We start from the raw sequence: 21,402 nt of genomic DNA on the forward strand, positions 1-21,402 counted from the left end.
TGAAATTATTAAAATAATACTTAACATAAAATAAATATGACATGGAAGAAAATGTACCATAGACATAGTTTTCTCCATAATTTGTTTGATTTTTATAGCAAATGGATTAAAAGAAAATGTAATTACATGTCGGAAGATGATAACACTGTCAAGTGTCATTGATAGAACCCAGCAAAGGAAAGTAACAGAAAAATAGAGAGTAAGAACAACCTGGCTATGGCTGAATATACTCAGAACTTTGTGAGGAAAGAATGTGCTCCATTTTCCTCATCAAAATAGATTTAGGACAGCTACCTTTTGACAGAATACTTGTAATGCAGTCAAAGCAGTGGAGTTACTAATTTAGGTAGTAATTTATTACTTTTATTCCCTAATCTTATGATGTGATTCCCAAATGATGTGAGTGATCTTAGATTTTCTGAGCACTTTTTTCACCCAAAGTTTCTAATTCCTCTCCCTGCCTATGATTTTTCTGCTACTCTCATTTCTCCTTGTTTCTGAACTCAACTCCATGACTTTTTTGTTCATGAGAAAGAGCTGGAGAAATATGAGAATGGCCTGGAGTCTGAGCTAACATCCACTCCAACTTGAAGGATCTGGTGAAGGACCTACATCTGGGCCTCAGAATCAGATATTAATTGAACTCTTTGGAAATGGAGAAACTCACCCCCCCACCCCACCCCAGGCAGAATCTGTCATTCCTTGACTTTCTCTGAAGAGATTTGGTACTAGGGCACAATTCAGAGAATGAGCTTTCCTACCACCCACCACAGCCTTGTCAGGAGGAACAGGTTCAAAACTAAAAGTGGCCTCAGTTCCCACAGGGCCAGTCAGAAGCCAAGAGATCACACTTTTCTCCTCATTAGGGATCTTCTGGTAGGAATAGAGTCGTCTGGGCAAAGTCTAATATGGAGATTAAGTGAGATTGGATCTATGGAGGACACAAAAGAATGACCCTTTCTTTGACTACAAGTGAGTTGTGTAGTGAGACATGACAACTTCCTTCATATATGAAAATTCACTAGGTGTTATCTCACTGCCACTTTGCAGGAGGTCAGTTTCCCCAAAGGAGAAGTTGTTAAATGTTGTGACTTCCAGTTTGCTCTCTAGGCTCTTGTCTCTCCCACTCCTTCCCATGCCAGGAATGCATTCCTTCTTTCAGGCACTCAACTACTTGACTGACTCCTAGGCAGGAATACTGTAGGCTATTATTTGGCTAACCTCTTGTATTTGAGGTAGAATAAGCCTAGTCTCTGCTTATGCCATGAGGTAGATGCACGAAGCTGAGTATAAGCTCATATTTATACAGAAAACCAATCATATTGAAAAACAATTAAATGAAATTAATAGTTGAGTGATTTAGGGTTTATAGCCACTAAATTTAGGTTATTATTAGAAACACACCTAGAACCATGGATTAGGAAGAGAACAGTGAAGTAGGTTTAAGATAAAATGGAAAAGACACATAATAGCCATAACAGGAGATGAGAGTGTGAAGGAACTATTGGTATAGTTCCTTTTACTATCTTAGGAGTGACGTTGGATAGGAGGCTTGTAGAATAATATCTAAAATAGAGGGACGTGCTGGGCCCTGGTGGCTCACATCTGTAATCCAAGCTACCCAGGAGGGTGGGATCTGAGTATCATGATTCAAAGCAAGCCCAGGAAGAAAAAGCCAGAAGTGGTGCTGTGGCTCAAGTGGTAGAGCACTAGCCTGGAGCTCAGGGACACTGCCTAGTTCCTGAGTTCAAGATTCAGCATCAGCAAAACAGCAACAACGAAACATTAATGATAAAAAGAAATAAAAGAAGGACTTAAAGATATGCGATGGAATGATGATCCTGTGTAACTGATTAGGAAACATAAAAGGAAACAAAATTTGGAGCAAAATGATACCTATTCATTACTAATCAAGGATGCAAAGCAAATGACAAATTCCTCTTCTTGAAAACTTCCAAACTTGGGCTGGGAAGGTGCTTGCCTTGCATGCACGAGGCCCTGAGTTCGATTCTTCAGCCAGAAGTGGTGCTATGGCTTGAGTGGTAGATCACTAGCCTTGAGGTGAAGAGGTGAGGGACAGCACCCAGGCCCAGAGTTTAGGCCCCATGACCGCCCCCCAAAAAAAATCCAAAAAAATTTTCCAAACTTACCTTTTCTCATAATTGAGAAGAGGCTTCTTTTACAGGAATTCTCCTTATCTAGCTCAAGGTCATTAGAACTTCAGTAGACTTTTCCTATTGAGATGTAATGCACCTAACTCTACTGAACTTAATCAAGGCTAGGAAAGTATGGACATTGATAGGTTTATTGTATTTTTCTTTGTAAATATATACTACTGTCAGGTATTATATATAGCATATATTATAATATACAATATATTATACATTATATATAATATATTAAATATATTATAATATAACATATATTATATATTAACAGTTTTCCTAATTTTAGAGTTAAGAACAAGCAACATATTGAAAGACAAATGCTTGAATCTCTGAGTAATTTCTCTACCACTGGACAATTCCAGGTTTCATTCTTATTACCCAAAGAGTAACGTAAGAAAGTGATGCCCATGAAGGTGGTTCTCTGGATTTTGGAAACTGTGATCTGCAAATATATATATATATATATATATATATATATATATATATATATATATATATATATAATATGTTTTTATATATAAATTTATATAAAATATAAATTTACATATAAATAAATTATATATATAAATATAATATATATTTATATATAATTGTTTTACTAGTGAATGTGTAAATCTATAGCAGCAGATAAACAAGTGATCATCTATGTGCACACACACTCAATCACTTATAAAAATTTCTTTTCTATGGTCCCTATTCACCTACACAGAGAGTACATGAGTTGCCCTTGAATTGTCCTGGAAGTTCTTTATCTGGCTACTGTAGTTTCACATCCTTTGTTTTCTAAGCAGCCAGATGTTATGTGTTCAACAATAATACTTGATACAGGCAAAAGTATCTACCTTGAAACAGAGAGAAACTTGGATTTCAGAAATGCCACAAATAAGTGGGAGGTACAGCAGTACTTTTCAAAATTGAATAGATTACATATTTATTAAAAAGTTTGAAAGAAAAATAACTTCAATGTAGGATGAAACATCTGAAGAAAACTTCAGTTTGGATTACATATATCTAGGTGCTGGTAGCTCACGCCTGTAATCTTGGCTAATCTGGAGGCTGATATCTGAGGATCACAGTTCAAACCCAGCTTGGGCAGAAAAGTTCCCTTGAGACACTTATCGCCAACTAATCACTCAAGACTAAAATTGATACTGTGGCTTGATGTTTTAGAGAGCTAACCTTGAGCCAAAGACCTCAGGAACAGTGCCCAGCGCCCAAGTTCAAACTCTGCAATAGAAAATCAATAAAAATAAAAAATAAATTACATATGATTTATTACCAACTCTGTACAAGGAAAATAGGATATGACACATGGCAACATATGACTTCAAGGTACAAAGTTCCAGGGCATTTCCCCATGCTTGAGAACTAGGATTAATCCATATTGAAAAAATAAAACGATGAATGATTTATACCAAATTTCCAAACATACTATATGTTATACAAAGGAAATGCAATAAATAAACATACATTTCACAGTCTACTAACATCATATTGTATAAGCATTCTGATTAACTGATTCATCATAATCAATACAATGCAGTTAAAACATCCAATATCTCAGGTGTCAACTTAGCAGAATACTTTCAACATATGATGGTTATTTTGTATATTATCCAGCCCTATCTATCCCGCAACTGCAGAAGGCTCTTCCTGAGAAAGACCAGAGACCTGTCTACTGTGAGTGCTCAATGTATACCTGTTCCCATTCTCTGTTATTTGGGCATGTGATAGACTGAATATCTGGTAACTTGCCAAAGGCACAATTTGGGACTGGCTTTCAGTGATGATAGTTTAGTTCTCAGAAAAAAAAAAGGGAAATTGAAGACAGAGGGAAAATCTACCAGATCCCTGAAAGATTTCTATCATTGTACTAAAACTGTACCCTTCTACTGACACTTGAACAAACTGCAGTAATTGTCACTCCAACCACATGTCCAAAAAATGGCTTTCCAAATATTGGCCTGTTTTCACTTTGGTATATCAAGACATACTCTTATGACCCCGTTTTACTTAAACTATCAGCTATCGTTGGCCCAAGGAATAGTGACCTTCCAATTTCTTAAATTTTAGGTCATCACACAATCACTTCGTAACCCTTAAACATTAAAAATACCTATCCGTATAAGTCCGCATTAAATACTTATTAGTTTTTCTTCATTTGTCATGTTTTACATATTTGTGTATCTCAGGGCTTAGTTCTGTAATCTTCCTTCTCATGATTGTTACCACTGAGTGCACGTAATTATTTGGCTTTTTTTCTCTAGCTCTGTTCTTTCTTTAATTCAAGTCCTTAATAACATCCTGTCTACTGACAAATCCTAGCTACTGATTTTTTTTGGGGGGGAGTCCGGTCATGGGGCCTGAACTCTGGGCTTGGGCACTGGCCCTCAGCTCTGCAGCTCAAGGCTAGCGCTCTACCACTTGAGCCACAGCGCCACTTCCGGCTTTTTTTCTTTTTGCTTATGTGGTGCTGAGGAATTGAACCCAGGGCCTTGAGCATGCAAGGCAAGCGCTCTACCACTGAGCCACCTTCCCAGCCCACTAGCTACTGATTTTAACAAATTCAAAAGATCCCAAAGTGAGCTTTGATCTTTATCTACAAACCTATCCCTCATTACTATTTGATTAAGTGATAACTCTTCCAGTTGTCTTGTCAAAATACCTTGGGGTCACTTCAGACTTACATACTTTTTCACACCTCATATGTAATCTATGATCAGGTTTTGACAAATTAACTCAGGATATTTTAGGAACCTATGTGTGTGTGTGTGTGTGTGTGTGTGTGTGTGTGTGTGTGTGTGTGTGTGTGTGTGTGTGTGTGTGTGTGTGTGTGTGTGTGTGTGTATTATATGAGTACTAATACTGTGACTTAAATTAGGGGCATAGGTTTTTTTTACTTTTCTTTTGTGCTCAGGCTGCCAGTCTTCCATTTGAGCCACAGCTCCACTTTTAGCTTTTTGGTTCTTAGTTGAAGATAAGTGTCTCATGGTGTCTGTTTCCAGACTTTTAAGTAGCTAGATTTAAAGGCATGCACCACTAAAACCACCCCTATTATATTTGAATTAACAATAAATTTAAAGAACGAATATTTGTAGTATTTTCAAATCAGTATGTTTTCATTTACACTAAAACACAACCAAAGAACCTCTGAATGTACCAGTGCTCAAGTGCCAGGCACAATTTCATTGCTGGGAAATAACAAAGATGATATCGTCTACAGGCAAAGCAGGAGAAAATGCTCTTCACTGAAGTTGCTGAAAGGCTGATAAGGATGAAGACAGGCAACATTATCCAGAAAGTATCACAAAGTGTTTGCTGTGGATAAGTGTAGCCAATCTTAGAGGATGTTCATAGTGATGAGGAGAATATTTGAAGGTGAATATGTGATTACAGAGGTGTGCTTTCTTGAAGATATATGTTTATAGCACAGTTTACATACTGTTGAAAATGAGATAGTTAAGATAGGGATGTTGTCATTCCTTGTATTCTTCACAGTATAATATTAAAACCAGTTTTATACATATATTATTTATAGTAATTATACAATATCCCTAATTACGCATATATTATAAACATATCATTTATATATTGTGCAATATAGTATGTTACATGTATTATGCACACATAATTTAATTTTTCTACTTGTCTGTCCAGGAATTAAACTAGCAATATCTTTGAAAATTGATAGTAAAATAGGGTCCTTACAATTTCGATTGCAATATATAGTTTTACCCAATAAGTAGTTATTTATTCTGAATTGGTTTAGAAATGGAATATCATAATATAATTGAACATTCAAAAATAATTATGTAAGAACCTACCAAGGATGGAATTAAAAAATTTAACAAGACTAATATCTGCAATCCCAGCTATTTAGGGGCTGAGATCTGAAGAGAGCTATATGAAGCCAGTCTGAGTGAAATGGCTCAGGGACAACACCCAGACCATAGTTCAAGTCTCAGTACTGGCACAAAAATAACTTAGGTGACTAAAACTTAATATATTTATTTAAATAAAGTTGTCATTCCTTGTATCCTTCACAGTATAGTACTAAAACCAGTTTTATACATATATTATTTATAGTAGTTATAGAATATCAGTAATGATATATATTATAAATATAACATTTATATGTTATGTAATAGCATATATTACATATATTATGCACACGTAATTTATACTGATATCACTAATATCCATTAAATTAATCTATGTTTTAGAATAGGGAATAGATTTTCTTTGGTACAACAAGGAAGTAAGTAGCCACAAAAATTACTTCTTTTGGATTATATATCCACAACAAACTATTCCCTGTGTATTCAAGGTACTTAATGCTAAAAGCCTGTGTTCATCAGCACAAGTGTCTTTGACATGGATTTGTTCTCCTTAAGCAATTACTCCAGGAATAATAAACAGTGGAAGCGGAATGATGTTCACTCAGTTATTTCTTTAGAAATTATACCGAACTTTATTTGGTATAAAGATCACTTACAATGTCATTACCCACACCCTTTTCATTTAAAAATATTTATATTCTGTAGCAATGTCATTGCCATTATTACCATAATTAGGAAGATAATGTGGGTTCATCTGCTCCATAGCTCTCGAAAGGTAATGAATGTGACACAGAATATCCTCACATGTGCCTGGTGGAAACCTGGATTTGAATTATGGGTCTACAACGGATAAGTCTTAGGTACTTAGGAAATTTGTTTAGCCTTATGCCTACTTCTGTTTTTAATAAAATACTTAATTCATTTCCTAACTTGAAAAATACTCATGAGCACTAAAATTACCCTCATGCAGGTGCAGTGCTTGAAATGATTCTGCACATTGTGTAGTAGGTCCCAGAGAAATCAGCTTCCATCAACATGGTCACAGCATTCTTCCTGAAGGCCGTAAGAAATATATACCCAATTGATATTAATAACTGTGAAAAATTGTCTTTACTAAAAAAAAGTCTTTTCTTCATATGAAACAATGAAAGCAATGTAGGGGTTGTCCTGTGGCTTTTACTCTGAGGGAATTTTGCCTACATTTCATTCTTACTCTATTAGTGGTAGCAGTAGCATTCTTTAGTGCTACCCTTCATGTTTCTAGTTCTGTGTTCCATTTGGCATACTATTGTAACTTAGTTTATAATCTTTGTTATCAGAATAAACAAACTACAACTGCTGAAGTTTCCAATAAAGAGTCAATGCATTACATTTGGGGGGGGGAGGGGTCCGGTCGTGGGGCATGAACTCTGGGCCTGGGCACTGTCCCTCAGCTTTTCAGCTCAAGGCTAGTGCGCTACAACTTGAGACATAGCACCACTTCCGGCTTTTTTTCCCTGCTTATGTGGTACTGAGGAATCGAACCCAATGCCTAATGCATGCAAGGCAAGTGCTCTACCACTGGGCCACCTTCCCAGCCCTGCATTACATTCTATGTGCTTAATAGTTTCCTGAAATTATTCCTTTTGGATTACATATCTCAACAAAACTATTTTATATGATTTCTTATATTATTTATATAGATTTCTTATGCGATTCTTATATGATTTCTTAGAAATCCATTAACAAAACAGCTCAGAATAGGAAAAGAGTAGGCAAGAAGTCATGAACAATACTATTATAGTGGTCTCAATGGCTAAGTGTAAAGAATATGTAACAAAACTGTTGGAAGATTCATTTGCTTTTTTTGATATTCTCTCCCCCTTCTCTGTAGAAAGGTTCTCACTATGAATTGCCAAGTGGGCTGGACCTTTCAAGCCTTGTCTCAATGACAGAAGTGATGGGATTAGGGACATGTGCTCCCATGGCTGGCTTTTAGCAAGTTCACAATAAAGTAATACCAATACTCATAAAGAAACTTTTGTGAGTGATGTGTATTCACTTATTCAATTGCCAAAATTAAATTCATATGTCGAAACATCAAATTATTTACATTATAATATGTGCAGTTCAACTGGCATCACTAGTACCTCCATAAATCAAATGCAAACTAAAAGCTCTACTTCAAAAACCAACATCTAAGGCAGTGTTGGAAATACAAGAAGATACACAATAAATCTATAGGGGTGAGATCTTTAACACTGGCAATGAACAGTGATAGCTGAATTTTTAACCAGGCTTGAAAATTTCGGGTGTCAACTAACTATGTGATTAGAGTTGCAGAGTTGACCTTGGTATCAATATTGGAGATAAAATTCAAAGGCAGCTAAGGTTGATGCAGTATTGTAGCTCAAGACAGTGTGACACTCCCTGATAATGGTAAAGCACAGAGTAGAAGCTAAGTTAGTAAAATGTATAGGAAGGATTCTCCAATGAGAATAATTGCAGGGGGTGATCATCACTCTTGCACTGAAAATGTATAGCCTATCATTCTATTTTAAGCTCTAGCGTTTCTCTGATCTGAAGATAATTATAACATACCAATGTGCCATGAGTGCTGAGCAGTGTAGGTGTATATTATTCTAATATACGTAAAAATCCTTACAAGTATGGAATGGCCTGACCCTGACACTTCATTCTGTGTTGTTGAGTTTCATGAAGAAATGTTCATAATTAGGCAATTCACAATCATCTAAGTCTGAATCAGGCAACTGAGATAAGACAATAGGGTCATCGTTCCCGTGACGTGGTCTGTGACCTATAAAATAAATAACATTATTTCACAACGTATATGTGTTTCTGAAAAATTATGCAATACCAAATATACAAAAGGGACAATTATCCATCTCTTATATTATCAGAAGTTAAGATACTTCTGAATTGTACTTTTTTGCTAGAGGATCACAGTATGACTGCTGATGTTTGGTATCTTTCCAGGTGCTCCTATACATTCGTCAATCTTCTTTGAGGAAGTGTTTTTCCATTTTGTTTTGAGGTGTTCAGAATATCAATATTGTCACTAACCACAACCATGGGACAGCAAAGATGATGGGATACCTGGCCAAAGAACTGAGAAATCATAGGAAGTGATAGGAAAGAAGACACCAGAGGACCCAAAGCCTCATTGCCAGCTTCTGGATCCCTAAATCGTGCTTGACATGCTTTATATTCATTCTACTATGGGGGGGTGGCATGGTCAGTGGCTACAGGTATGTCCACATCAATCTTGCTGGTGTTTACAACAACTATTGACATGAGATATTGTTTGTATACATAGTGATAATGAATCCCTTATTGTTAGGGAGCACAAGGGAGCAATAGTCATTACAACCATAACAAAGACATACATCTTGTCTCCAAAGTCTTAATCTTTCATTGTCCAACAGCTCTAACTTAAATACTCTTGAGGTAATAGCTTATACCCCTGTCTTCCCTTGACTGTTTGACCTTTCCAGAGCTCAGCTCTCAGACTTTTGACTGCTGTTTGAGATGACTTCCCAATCTATCCCTTTCCAGGTCTAATAGCTTGACTCTAGAATCCCTCACAAGTACTTACAGATGTATTATTTTGAAAAGGATATTTTTCCTGGGATAGAATCAATTTTTGTATTTTTTTTATTTCAAAAATACTATACAGAGTGGTTACAGTTACATGAGTAATGTACCTTCCTTGTTGAATAGTGTTACCCACTCCATTGTTGTTCTCATATCCCTTCCCACCCTCCACACCCCCCACCCCAAAGTTGTAAAGTTCATTTCTGATATAGTGCCATGTGAATATCATTGTTGCAATGGGTCACTCTTTATACTTCTTTCATCACTATATTTTTTCCCTTTCCTTCTCCAAATCAGATAAATGCATATACAAGATGGAAGGTACCAGAATCAAGACAGATATTTCCAGGGATAAACCAGTGGAAAAAGACAAATGAAATAAAATAAGATCTAGATACACTACTTTACTACATCAAGGTTGATATCTGGGGAAAAAAAGGCTTGTTGTTTCTATGACTTAGAGTTCATTTCAATTAGCATCATTTTGTAAGGTCAAATATATATAGCTCTGGAACCAGCAATCCCATTCCTGGGCACTTGTGGAAATGTTCTCAAGCTAAACCACACTAAATATACAACTATGTTTTTGCAGCATTATTACTATAGCTAAGATATGGAACCAATCAAGATGCCCTTCAATAGATGACAAGATCAAGAAAATGTGGTATATATACACAATGGAATTTTATGCTTCTATCAGAAAGAACAGAAGCCAGACTCAAAGAAACATAAGTTCCATGGTTTCCCTCATTTTTATTAATTAATATATGCTCAGGATAGTCCTGGCAGACAGGTTCACTTTAAACTCTTAATATTCCCTTTTTTCTCTCCCTCTCCCTCTCTCATTCCATTTGTGCTAAGTGATGATCTTGTTGATTTTCTCCCCTTTTACATTCATCATTGCATCTTGCGAACTACTGGTATGTCCTACTGTACTTCTGTCCATTCTCCTTGTGCTTCGGCTTGTACCCCTGTCACAGCAGAGGGCCAGAGATTATGGATATTTTCTTCACTCTTTAATTCAGACATCTATCTTTACTTTCTAGCAATACATTCATTGAATTCTTTCTGTAAATTCTAATGCCTTGAAAATGATTACTGTATTTTCATGTCTTTGTTATTTGGCATTAGGGAAGAACATAAGTCAGTAACTGTAACTTAGGTAAAAGAAGATTGCAATCATGCCTCTGTAGATGTTGTTCATTGGATAATGTTTACTTCTAGGTCTGCCTGCCTGCTTCCTTTTCACTGTTTATTTTTCAATGTAGCCTTTTTTTGTGGAAAGTATTTATTGGCCTACACTAATTAGTCATTAATTTTATTCCAACATCATTTCACAGTTCCTTCTGAGTTTCTTCAGGGTCTGTATAGTAGTGCTTCACATTCTTAGAAGTTTTAACATCAATGCATCCAATGATAAAGACACATTGCTTAAGTCACCATTTTGATGACTGAAAAGAAACCATGCTGCAACCTCACTATATGGCAATTTTCTGGTTTTAAATTCTTTTAGATTAGAATTGATGGTGGAGAACGAACATTCTGCATACAATTTTATATTTTCCTAATTATTTTTAGTATACATCCCAATATTGTATAAAGTTAAAACATTACTACTTACATTTAGGATTTCTAAAATGGTCAGAGTAAAAATTCTATTCATTTCCAATTTTAAGACAATAGTGTCCATTATGACCAAGTGAGAAATTTTAAACTTTTTATTTGTGGTCCTTAATGGTGGTGATGGGGAATCAAATCCAATGCTTCATATGTCTTAGTCTCCTGTGTGCCTCTGAGCCTGATATGACCTGTGGTTTATTTTCACTCAACTGGAATAAAGAAAAATTTCACTAGGAAGGAATTATTACTTGGTTACTTTCTCCAGTATCTCTTGCATACATAAAAGTAATATAATTCTACACTGACAGAAAATGGTGTTCTTATATTGTATTTATTAGTAGTAACTTTATGTTTTGTTGCTCCACTATTCACAAAGCCTTGCCCCTTTCTTATCCCCTCTTTCCATAAAACTTGACTGGATCCATTGGAAATACACTTCCAGTCAGCCTCTTCCTTAAAAAGCCCAACCTTAAATAACCTACCCCCTGGTAGCCCTGCTATAAACTTTCAAAGGCCTGACTGAAACCAGACTCCTTCCTGAAAGCCCTTCTCTGCTATAGGGAAATTCCTCTTCCACTCCACCCCTTCCTGGAATCCCTGCTCTGCACCACCAGAAACCAGGTCACATCCATATCTCCTTCTATGTCCCACCTGACTGCACCAAGAACTCTGTCTACATTGGGCTACTCCTCGAATCCCCACCTCATCCACCAGATACCACGCCCCTCACTACTCTAGTCCTTCATAGTCCCATTGCTCCCATATCCTAGTACCTACAAGCTCCTCCCTTTCCTTTCAAACCTACCCCGATCATCCTTCTCCCTCGAGTCCCTCCTGGTTTCATCAGAAACTCCTCCCACAACTAGCCTACTTCTAAGTGGCCTAACCTCTCAAACAAAGCCCTGAACCTACCTCTTCCCACAAAGCCCGTCATGCTACACCAAAAACCCTCCACCTGCCTATAACTTCCCTTGAAGCCCTACCTTGCTTGGCCAAAGATTCTCACACAGCCCATGTCCTGCCTAGAAAGCCAGCCCTTCTCCACCACAAGCCTCTCCACCTCCCACATCTACTCTCTCAATGCCCTGCCTTGCTCCCCAGATAAGCCCGCCCCCTATTGGTTCCTTCCTCAGATCCACACACTAAACCACCAGATACCATGCCCATAATTATCCTACACCATTGTAGCCTTTCCACTCCTTCTCAAAGCCCCTCCTCCAACTAGCCCCATGGCTCCAAACTCTGTCCTGCTCCAGAAAAACCCCACTAGAAAATACCCATAACACTATTCAATCTCCCGACACCCACATTGCTCCACTAGAAACCACTGCACCAGTTGGCCTTCCTCTGGAAGCCTCACCAGACTGAATTGTAAATCCCTGTCCCTCCATAGTCCCTTTTTGAAGGTTTCTTTGCTCTACTAGAAACCCTGTCCAAAGTCCATGTCCTGCCTTGCAACACTGAAATCCCCACCCAACCTGATTTTTCTTTTAGAAGTGATGACTGGCTACACCAGAAACTCCATCCTAACTAGTCTAGTGCACTTTATCCTCTCACTGCTCTCACAAAGCTCTGGTCCTGAAAAAATCCTCCATACATTGTGACTACATCCTGCTGTGCAAGAAACCCCACCTCCACCCTAGCACACTTCCCTAAGGCCTGCCATTCTCCACCAGAAACCTCACCAATTACTAGCCCACGTCTTCCTAGTACCACCCTGCCCTCTCAAAGCCAGACCTTGAAAACCCATCCCTCATAGCTCCTCATTCCTGCACCAGAATCTCCACCTTCCGTCAGCCTCTTGCCTCCATTCCCTTCCCTGCCTTATGGGGAACCTCACCCTACATATCCCACAAGGGTTCACAGTGCTCTACCAGCACCCCTCCTCTAAGTAATCTCCTCCTTTGTAGCCTTGTTCTTCCTTCTCAAAGCTCTGCCCCCAACAGCCTCCTCCCCAGTAACCCCACCTTCTTCCACTAAAAACCGGTCCACCTGCCAGCCTTCATGCTCAATCCTGCCTACTCCACAAGAGACCCTGCCCCTAACAAGTCTAGTCCTTCCTGTCCCCTCCCTGCTGTCTCAAAGCCCTACACAGACTGCGCTTCAGCCTCAAAGCCCCACCCTGCTCCACCACAGAGACTGTGCCAATACCAACTCCTCCCTTGAATCAGACAAGGCTCCACCAGAAACCCCACACCACCTCATCCATGAAGGTCCCATCTAGTAACTTTTATTACAAATGCGATTTTATACTGGCCATAGAATTCATACTAATCAATATGATAAGAAAACAGTATTGCAAAAAAGCAACAAAAAATAAATAGCTATTAAATGCGTTAGTCTAGTTTGGGATGCTGTTACCAGGCAGATACACATTGTGTGAAAATGTCTGAAAGGGATTCCTCTTATTGGAAAGCATTCTTTGTAGTATCAGTGACCGTGAGTGATCATTTTATTTCTAGAAAATTCATGCACATTTGTGCCAATAACTTAAAAAATATTAGTTATTTTAAATCCTCTGTTTTCGTTGAGGAAAGAGTATTAGTGTGTAAAAAGCTGACTTTCAACTCATCTCTCTAATGAATAATTTTGGAGTTGCTTACCTTATTATGTACCAGAGTTTTTAGTAACAGAAATTCTCTACCAGAATTCACTTTGAATTTCCTCCTTCCACTAAAGTGCCCTTTGGAAAACATTGAAGTGAGATTATACAGGTAAAATGCCAGAAATAAAAAAGTATTTGAGATCATAAAAAAATTATGATGAAGACCCCACCCAATGTGCTTTTAATTTTCTAAGGAAAGAAACTTAAGCTTATTTAACTGCAGACTTTCTGAAGACTGGAAGACAAAAATATAAGAAATATCCTATTATACCATGGTTCTGAAAACAAAACAAAAACAAGGAAAGACAACATAATGAGAGAAAAGAATGAGGAACTTGTACATGTGATATAGAGTGTAAAAAATACACTGAATCAGGTAAAACTAATTTTGGTCATGATGTCTGGTTGTTCAATATATTTCATTGTAAATATTGCTCTTTGTTAAGCTGTGACTTATAGAGGTCTCAGCAGAGATCTTCTCAGGTAATTATGGAGATGGTCAATTTCACCATTGCAAGATCATCAGGATGAAAAACTCCACACACCTTAAGACACACCTGCAACAGCACTAGACATACACTTCTATTGGTCCAACAGTGTAAGACAGACCTGTGTTTTACCAAAAGTTTGGATGTGGTATGCTATGTTTTATTCAGGCTGAAGAGCCTAAATAAGTCCAATTTGAGATTAACTCCACCATCTTGTGCTAGTCTGCCCTCAGACTAACCCCAAGAGAGAGAGAGAGAAAACACATGTTGCCACCAACCCTGCCCACCCTTAAGAAAGCAGAATAGTTGCCCAAGCGTTCCAGGAACAGAAAATAACAATAGTTCAGAGAAAGGGCAGTGTGGTTAGAGTGGACTCAAACCAATCATGTAACTGCTTGTGTGGAAATTCCCTAAACTTGTTTGTTCAATACTATAAAAGCTGTGTTGATTTTGTGTTGATTTTTCGGGGACTTTGTGTCACTGGTTACCCAGTGCACAGAAGACCAAGCTTGAGCTTGCAAATAAACTACTCTTTTGCTGTTCGCAGTGGTTGTGGTCTCTGGTGGTCTTTCGGTGGTACCAAGTCCATAAAACATTTCTGGGGGCTCGTCTGGATTCTGCCTCATAAGACCCTCCAGACGCCCCCAAAAACCCAGCTGTCAAGTCTAGGCATTGCTGTTTTGTATATTTGGTTGCCTGCAGGTTCTGTATCTGTAATTCTGGTGTCCAGCGAGGTCTGTATTCTGGTTGGCAAGGAGTCTTGGCGGACATGCTATAAGACTGTCAATGAGGTCTGTGAGGAGATGTCCCCAGACCCCTCTGGATAGATTGCTGTTTAGTACAGACATTTTTTGGGAAATTTTCCATCTGTAGTCTGGCACTTTCATGCAGACATTTTTTGGGAAGTTTTCCGTCTGTATTGGGAAGTTTTCCAGTTTTTTGGGAAACTCTTTCTGTAGTCTGGAACTTTTTGGTTGGCAATTTACAATGCTGCAGCATGCCTTTGTAAGTTGTGTCTGTATGCTGAGTGTTCTGTCTGTCATTTGGAGTTTATCTTACCCTTAAGCCTTGACCCAGGGAGTACTGATTATAAGGGAGAATCTGCCACTCTGAGGGGATGGCAACTAGGGACTTATTTCCCTTGCCCCCAAATGACTGGGACTTCTCTTCCACCTTGAAAGGCCCCTGGGTCAACACATGTTGGTGAGATGTCACCCCATTCACTGAGGCCTGATTGTTCTCGTTCTATATTTCCTGAGACAGGGAAGTTCTGGGTGAGAGTGGCAGGCTCATTCAGCAGACTCTGGATTCAGCTTGCTGAGTGAGAATGGCACAGAGTTCTGGTAGGGATAAACTCAGCCTTTGGTTGTTGTGCTGTCTAGTTCTGTTTTAGAATTGGTACTAGTTATTTTTCGGTTTTTTTTTGGGGGGGGGATCCGGTCATGGGGCCTGAACTCTGGGCCTGGGTGCTATCCCTCAACTCTTCAGCTCAAGGCTTGCGTTCTACCACTTGAGCCACAGCTCCACTTCCAGCTTTTTTCCTTTTGCTTATATGGTGCTGGGGAATTGAACCAGGCCCCCATGCATGCAAGGCAAGCGATCTACAACTAAGCCACCTTCCCAGCCTCTTGGTACTAGTTTTAAATGTGGGTTTTTGGTTTTGTGTTTTTGAAATTTATTCAAACATCTATGGGGAAATAAAAGTTCCAGCCTCCAGCTGGGCTCAGTGAAAGAGAAGGCTGTGTGCCTGGTTTTGACTTTTCAGCTAGTCCCAACAATGTAAAGTGCTCTGATCCAAAATTGGATAAGAATCAGGCCAGTTTAGTTTCAGGTGACCTCTCCCGCCCCCCCCCCAGCCTTTCTCCAACAAAAGGGCTTCAAAAGACCAGTTGGTGAAATGCTTTGCTAAACAAGCAAGACCTGGGAAAACGAAACTCAACAAAGTTACTTAGTTTAAAAGAAATATTGTCTTAAATTTTTGTTTGAAAACTTTAGAAAATGTACATAAAACTGATTTTTATTTTTTGTGGACTTAAAGATCTGTGTTTTGTATGTGTTTATGAACATGTTCATGATAGAAATTGTCCGCATGCTGTAATAATTAGGTGAGTTTAACTTTAAAATTCAAAAATTATGAGGTTGGGACATTACCAGAAAAATTTTATAGAATTTTCACGTTGTTTTAAATGGCTTTTTAATGATTGTTTAATATGAAAATTTGAAAATGTGTTAGTTTAGAATGCATAAGGCTGTTTGCACTGTAATCAAAATATCTGGCTTAACAAAAAGGTGAAACTTAGAAGCCAACAGAATATCTATCATTAGGAGTGAAGGGTGAACAGGCAGAAGTGGAGTTGAGCTGGTCATGCATGGTGGAACAGGTCCTGGGAGAAGTCCACACATGATTAAAGAGGGCAAACTGGCACAAACACAGTTCATCTAACCCTAAAGATTGAGAATGGGTGTGTGCCCATTCCACAGGAAGGACCAAGTGGCCCATCTTCATTCTGTCCCTTTTCCCTGCAGATAGACACTGGAAACATGATGGTAAAAATGAGTTATGTGATGATCTGAATAACATTGCTAAAACTGCCCCTTGGATGTGTTAAAATTAAAATTAAGAAGGCCTTAAAAAGAGGGTTGAAAAGTTTATTTGTATGTGATTTCCTCTCAATGATATTCTGCCATTGGATATGTTTTTTTTTAAGGCATAAAGGTGTTAAGTCTAGCTTTTTGGTACAATGATGGTAATTGTAATTTTTGCATTAAGAAAAAATTGTTATTTGAGTTTAAATGTTTTAATGTGTATCTGTTTTAAAACAAGCAGCCAAAGGGGGGGGGGGACCAAGATGGCGACGGGGCAGTAGGGAAACGCCACAGCTCTCTCCAACCAAAAAGAGAGTTCGAGTTCCAATGCTTAATCTCCCCAAGAGACCGACAACAACAAAAAGACGAACACTCAGAGAAAAACCAGAGGCGGAGAATAACAAAAAAAGAAAGAGAGGAAAAGAAGAATTTCAGAACAGAGAAAAGCGAAGACCCCTCCCCCAACCTTTACTGGCCGCGTGGCAGTGCGCCAAGCCGCCGGCCAGCCGGCCCGGCAGGGGCTGCGGGAGCCCCAAGAGACACAGCAGAGACACAGGGGGCCGCTTTCAGAACATCAGGTACTGGTTTGCAGAGCAGCAGATCGCGAGGAACAGAGAAACCTACCAGCCGGGAGTCTCCATGAGGATCCTACCCCCACCCCTCACTCTCCACCCGAGCAGAGAGGCTCCATCCCGCCAAAGCCGCTCGACATCAGCAGAGTGAAAAAAGGACCTGTCTGCAGACCACCCGCCCGCCCGATCACGATCGCAACGACCCGGCAGGGTCACACGGGCCCCAGAGGTACCGGGAAGAAGCTGCCTGAGTGTGGACACTCTTGACCCAACAGCTTCGACAGAGGCAGAGACAGAAAAGAATCACACAGAGCCACCACCGCCCAACCCAGCCCGGATTGCAACAACAACTGACGACCTACACCACACAGAAACAACCAGCTCCAGGGTGAGTACCCCACAGGGGAAGTGTATCCCTCAAGGGAGACCAGAGCTGGAGGGAATCCCCAGACCCTGACCTAGACTCCCTACCCCAGCACCCGGACCACAGGACCCACTAAAACTGGGAACTGTTTGAGAGCTCCACCAGCCCGTGGAGCACACTCAGCTGGCCAGGCTAGAGCAAGAGCACCCCTGGAAGGGAGCTTAAATGCCCAAGCCAGGAACAGCGCCCCTGGGTCAAGACTACCAACAGTAGAAGAAATTCGAACTGTGTCCCCCAGGCTGTATAACCTAGGTGGTATACACATCAGCAGAGGCCTAACGAGTGCGCTCCAGGCTGCATAACCTACGTGGTATACACATCAGCACAGGCCTAACAAGCGCGCTCCAGGCTGGGGCCGGAACCAGGCCCGGGGATCCGGCGCCTGAACAACACAACCAACTCCTCCCAATTGAAGTAAAAAGCTGAGCATACGCCTCAACAGAGGGGAGAAAACCAGGAAACAACACTCCCCCGGGAAGCACGCCTGTGACAACAAAAGACCTGGAGGCCCAGGACAAGAGAAGCCCAAACCCCACCAAAACTCCACCCATATACCCTAGACTGGGAATTGGGCAACACAGGCTGCCAGCACCTGATAGTAAGCAGGAGCTCAGACTGTTAAGGCGGCTCAGCAATAGAGTAATAGTCTTGGATGTATGAGGCCCTGGATCTGATTCCTCAGCATCACAAAAGCAAAAAGGTTCAGAAGTGGTGCTGTGGCTCAAACGGTAGGGTGCCAGCCTTGAGCTGAAAAGCTGAGGGACAGCACCCAAACCTAGAGTTCAAGCCCACAACCAGCCCAAAACAAATAAACAAAAACACATCAGGAGCCCATAGCAGACTCCAGCATTTGGGAGAGTGCATCCAGAGCATCTGTTCTTCACAAGAACACCCGTAGGAGCAAACACAAGCAGTCTAGGCTGCCCAACCCTTCCAAAGGCGGGAACTGCCAGCAATCTACAGCAGAGAGCTGAGAATCCTAAGTAAGTCAGAATAGCAGCTGGAAATAGGCTCCCAACAGAACCCAGATCAGGCACAGACTCTCTCTACCAATACAGAATCAGCAACCAAGCAAAGACAGACACACCAAAACAAAATTGAAGAGCAGTCTCCTGAACCTCCATGCGAAAATCACAGAGAAAAATCACAAGGTTTACTACCACCCAGGACAGCAAGCTCACCTCAAAAGCCAGCAGCCACACAGGGGAGAGCCCCAGTGGGAGCAAAGCAGGAATGGAAGACAAAGGCTACTTCCAAGGGTTGCTGGAGGCAATGACTCAAGAAATAAAGCGAGAAATTTATCAGAAATTGAAAGAGCACAAGGATGAACTATCCAAAGAGATACAGGGTATCAAACAAGAGATGCATGCAAAAATAGAAGCTGCACAAACCTCAGTAAGAAGTGAGATAAGCGCCAAATTAGAGGAAATACATACTGAGATCAGTACTCTGAGAACCAACATCGAATCCATAAAGGGATCCATTTCCTCCATGCAAACTACAATAGAAGCCACTGTCAACAGAGTGAATGAAATGGAAGGTAGAGTGTCAGATACAGAAGACAGAATACACCAACTGGACCAAAAAGTGACAGATATGGAAAAATCACTCAAATTAAACCAAAGGGAAATTCAAGAGCCAGCAGATAATGCTAAAAATTTTAACCTTCGCATAACTGGAGTGGACGAAGGTGAGGAATTCCAGAGCAAGGGAATGCAACACCTATTTAACAATATAATCAATGAAAATTTTCCCCACCTCAAAAACGACCATCTTAACTAAATCACAAAAGCTTATCGAACACCCAACAAGCAAGACCCCAGGAGAAACACTTCTAGACACATTATAGTAAAAATGATAGATCTGAATAATAAGGAAACAATCCTGCATGCAGCAAAAATGAAGAAGGAGCTATACTACAATGGGAAAAAAATAAGAATTACTGCAGATCTCTCCACACAAACAATGAATGCAAGAAAAACCTGGGAAAGCACCATACGAGCCCTGAGAGCCAATAACTGCCAACCCAGACTGATCTACACGGCAAAACTAGCATTCACATTTGATGGAGAACTGAAAACTTTTAATAGCAAAGAAAAACTAAATGAATACATAAACATTAAGCCAGCATTACAAAGAATTCTAAGAGGGGGGACACAACCTGAAGAAAGCAGCCAGGAACTGGGGCCTGCCCCAAACAGGCGTTACTCAAAGTCTAACTGAGCAAGCACAGGAGGAAAGGAAAAAAAACTTAGGAAAACGGAATGGCAGGGACAACAATGCATCTCTCTATACTTTCTCTTAATATAAATGGGCTGAATTCGCCAATTCAAAGAAAACGAACTGAGGACTGGATCAGAAAACAAGACCCATCCATCTGTTGCCTTCAGGAGACCCACCTCTCAGCCAAACATACAAACAAACTCAGAGTGAAGGGGTGGAAAAGGATCTACCAATCAAACGCCCCCAGTAAGAAAGCAGGTGTAGCTATCCTGATATCTGACAAAATAAACTTTTCATTAAAATCAGTACAGAAAGACAAGGACGGACACTACATATTAATAAAGGGAACAATCCAAGAGGAGGATATAACCATCATCAACTTATATGCCCCAAATATTGGTGCACCCAGATATGTCAAACAAATGCTCTCAAACTTACAGAATAAAATAGATCCCAATACGATAATACTGGGAGACTTTAACACACCAATCTCACCAAAGGACAGGTCTACCAACCAGAGGATTGGCAAAGAAGCTACCGAATTAAGAGAGGCCATACTTCAAGCGGAATTAACTGACATCTACCGAGTATTTCACCCTAAAACAACACAGTACACATTCTTCTCAGCAGCTCACGGAACTTTCTCCAAAATAGACCATATCATAGTTCATGCAAGGAACTTAAGCAAATACATAATCCCCTGTATCCTATCTGACCACAGTGGAATCAAGCGAGCTCTCAATAACAAAGCATACCGCAGAAATTACTCTAATACGTAGAAATTGAACAGCACACTCCTTAACAATGCCTGGATAACAGAAGAGATCAGAGAAGAAATAAAGCATTTCCTACAACTCAATGAAAATGAAAACACCTCACAAAGAAACTTGTGGGACACAGCAAAAGCAGTCCTGAGGGGCAAATTTATTGCCCTCAGTGCCCACATCAAGAGAATGGAGACAGACCAAGTAAATAATCTCATGTTGCAATTAAAACAGCTAGAAAAACAAGAAAAAATGGGACCTAAAGCTATTAGAAGAAGCCAGATAACCAAATTAAAAGCAGAGATTAACCAATTAGAAAATCAGAAAACCATAACCAAAATAAACCAAACAAAAAGCTGGTTCTTTGAAAAAATAAACAAAATTGATGGCCCATTGGCTAGATTAATTAAAAAAAGAAGAGAGGAAACCCATATTAATAGGATTAGGGATGCCACGGGAAACATCACCACACGTACCCAAGATATCCAAACAATTCTAACAGACTACTTTCAAAAGCTA

Source organism: Dipodomys merriami, unplaced genomic scaffold (genome assembly GCF_024711535.1).
Source record: "Dipodomys merriami isolate MVZ:Mamm:240054 unplaced genomic scaffold, mDipMer1.0.p SCAF_640, whole genome shotgun sequence".
In the NCBI taxonomy this organism is placed as follows: Eukaryota; Metazoa; Chordata; class Mammalia; order Rodentia; family Heteromyidae; genus Dipodomys; species Dipodomys merriami.